Here is a 3,532-nt window from a genome sequence, read left to right as displayed (position 1 = left end):
CTGAGGCCCTAAGCCTTCTTATTTATACAAATGGAGACCTCCAACAGTCCTCCTAAAATCAAGGAACTCGGCTTCCTGGAACTGAAGATAACAGTAGTCCTACTTGACTTGCTTGATTTCCCCTTGGCTTTGTGCTCCAAGTTTTTGATGGAGAATTCGAGGTAAGGGCTCATAAATGAAGGGGACACCCTCCTACAAATCCTCTCCCTTGTTCTTCCATGAATTTGGCTACCAAATGCTCATTAAACCTTTGATTTTGTCTCAAAATTGACCAAAAATCTACATAAAGCACACATTAGACTTTTTGGCATAATGACTAACCCAGTTCACTCTATTAGCATAAATATAATAAAAAACATGTAATAAACTAATGAGAATGGTGGATAAAGTCGAATTAAGAGGCAAAATGAGCCCATATAATTACCCATTTCTGTGGCTCATCAGCAACCTCAAATGAGGTAATAGCGAAGCAATATACAAATCCTTGTGTTGTTCATCTGTGATCTGCATATTAGCCTATTGTAGTAGACATTTCAATCTTTGATCAAAACCCCATGCAGTTTCATCTACCCTCTGCTTGATTTCTTTGACCTCCGTTACAGACTAAGCTTGCTACTTAGGCTTTCTAAATTCATTATTCAGCGCATCCTTCATATCTTTCAGTGTCGCCGCTGGATGAGTCGTACAAAAATTAATATACCAGCTCAGTGCCCTATCTTGCAATGTTGTGACCAGTTGTGCTCTCTTTAATTCATCATCCATTATATTCTATGACTTCCACACAACATCTGCCAGAAACAAAAAAAGATCAAGGTCTTTTGCCCCTAACCCTTGAATATGGGCATCTTCATAGCAATCACCATATTGAATAGCGGAGGTGGAGGTGGAGGTGGAGGTGGAGGTAGAGGTGTAGGTGTAGGTGTGTGAGGTGGAGGTGATGGCGAAGGTGGAGTGGATGGATGTGGTATTCTCGTAATACCCTGATTTACCGTCTGCGACGCACTTTGAGGCACCTTCATACTTTCTTTGTCACTATTAGATGCTCCCAACAAAGGACTGCACTCAGCACCTAAATCTAGATCTCTTTTGAATGCCTTTCCACTTTGTGTAGTTCATGTCAAGTCTCGCCTAAACATTAATTCAATGCCATAACCTGTTTCTCACACAATAGTATTTTAATCCAAGTTTTCAGGGACTTTAGATACTTACCTCTTGGTCCTTTGAAAAATGGCATTCATCTTTGCTATAACTAACAGACGTGTTAATCCTGAACTCAGTAATGAATCCACCCAAAATACTATCATTCTAATAATCGACAACCCTTGCGATCTTGTTTTCTGAACCTTCCAGGCACCTTACTAACTCCAGAGTCCACACAATAGGGTTATCCAATTTCCACATACCTTAACCATCCGCTAATTTAGCCAGTCATTCGTATATCTCGCATAGAAAAGAGCAGAAATAAATTTCGTGTTCTTCTATATACATGTAGATATTCAACCACTCTTCCTTCGACAAGCGTGAATTCCTATTTTCCTAGGCTACAAACTCATGCAGCTTCTGATCTATCCACTTCTCGATCTCTTTCTTAGTCAGCATCCATTATGCCACATCACACATTCCTCAGATAGATCCTGGTCTCAGCAACGGAACCATTTGTCGGCTTGAGGGGGCTTGGACCCAGGTTTAGGGTTAGTTGCACTAACCAACAAAACCATACACTACTGGCCCTTTCGGAAACAACCTGCATAGCATAGGCTGCAGTCTCATCCGTGGCAGTATTGGGGGATGCCAGAACTGGGTTTCTACATCAAAAGGACTATGTGATGTGTTTCTGTTACTTTTAGGGCTTTATTCCGACCTTTGCGAACCTTAACCCTTGAACCCCAAAAATTACAGTAACTAACTAATAACAAATCCAAACTCTTTGCTAATTGTTCTAAATATTCATAACATCAAGAAATTGAACAGATTTATCCCTTTTGCGTATCTATTAAGTATTTTTCATGATAAATTGCAGTAAACAGAGCGAATATACAGTAAGTTCAGAAGTAAACAATAACACACAGATACATAGTTGATGCTCCAAAACAACCTTTATTATGCTTAGATCTTCAATTACATACTCTTTCAACCCTGCGCACATAGTTGCAGGGGCCCGCACGCTCAGCTGCGGACTTACCAAGGTTTCCACGCACACAGCTGTAGGAGTCTTCCCCTTCGCCTAAGTACAAAAAACATACTTCTCTTACTTAGATCATTCACACATATATAGATTCTGGATATCTCTCATGACTCTCTATGACTCATTTTTATATTATTCTCTATTACAATACCATGGTCCGTAAACCATGGGCAAGTCACAAAACAACTTAACTCCTAATAAATTAAGGGGCTTTGACCTTCCTAAATCCCCTTTGACTCCTATCGACCTACACACTCCTCTCCTCAAAACGCAAAGACTCTACAATAATAACAAAATTGTTTACAAAATTGACCCCAGGGGACCCTGTCCCTATAGTCCATACAAGGACAAAGGTGAATAGGATGATTCCCTTCACATAACCTACAGGGAAATTTAACTTTTCCCTTTTTCCCACAGGTTTTACTATCACGAATTGAAGGTTTATCACCAACATGATCTCCAGAGGTTGATGACAAAGGTTGATATGAACCTGCCAACCACACTTATAATATCTTGGGAATACCAGGACATTCTTGAAGAAGGTGGTCACCCTTACAAATATTGCAAGGAAATTTTACTTTACGAGGTTGATCGGAATATTTTTTAACATCAACTGCAATGGTAGCAATGACTTCTTGGTTGGAATTTTGCTTATTTTTCTTCTTCTTCTTATCCACCTCGTTGCTAGCTTGCGGGTTTTCACTAGACGAAGAGGAAGAACAGAAAGAAGACCAGACAACAGAAGAAGGTAAAGGGTCAACTTTAAGATCAATTGGAAGCTGATACTGCTCAGGTGAAGGAGAGTTTGGTTGAGGAGTAGTTTGGACATTCGAAACCATAGGGGTCGAAAATAACCAAACTGGCAAACCATAGGGAGCACCAACATTTCCAAAAGAAGGAAAAGGACTAGGATTACTATTAGAGGGGTTTCCTTGGTTGGTAGACTCAGGAACTGTTGCCATTAGTCTCAACCTAAGATCTACTAAGGAGTATTTCCACAGGAAGAATATTATTTCGCGGTCAATTAATTTTTAAAAATTAACAACTAATAAATCAAAAAGGGGTAACTAGGCAAAAGGGTTTACCAAGTATCTGTGAACCATTATATGCACCTTTGTAGAACCAAGGACTTAAATTACATCAACCAATCTCCCCGTATGTTGTGTTCAGTGTATCACATCTACAAGGCGGTTGACTTGGTTACCTGTGGCTAAAGGATAGAAACCTAGTGGGATCTCCCAATATATACACGACGGTATGGGGAACACAATTTCATGTTAGTGTTGTCTAATATGTAATCGTTTGATGAGAGTGTTCCCATATACTTTCCATACGTGGAGCACCTCT

This window comes from Pinus tabuliformis, chromosome 6 (assembly GCF_031772625.1).
Source record: "Pinus tabuliformis cultivar Carrire ecotype Pingquan chromosome 6, CPIR1, whole genome shotgun sequence".
NCBI classification, from domain to species: domain Eukaryota; kingdom Viridiplantae; phylum Streptophyta; class Pinopsida; order Pinales; family Pinaceae; genus Pinus; species Pinus tabuliformis.
This window is presented reverse-complemented; position numbering follows the sequence as displayed.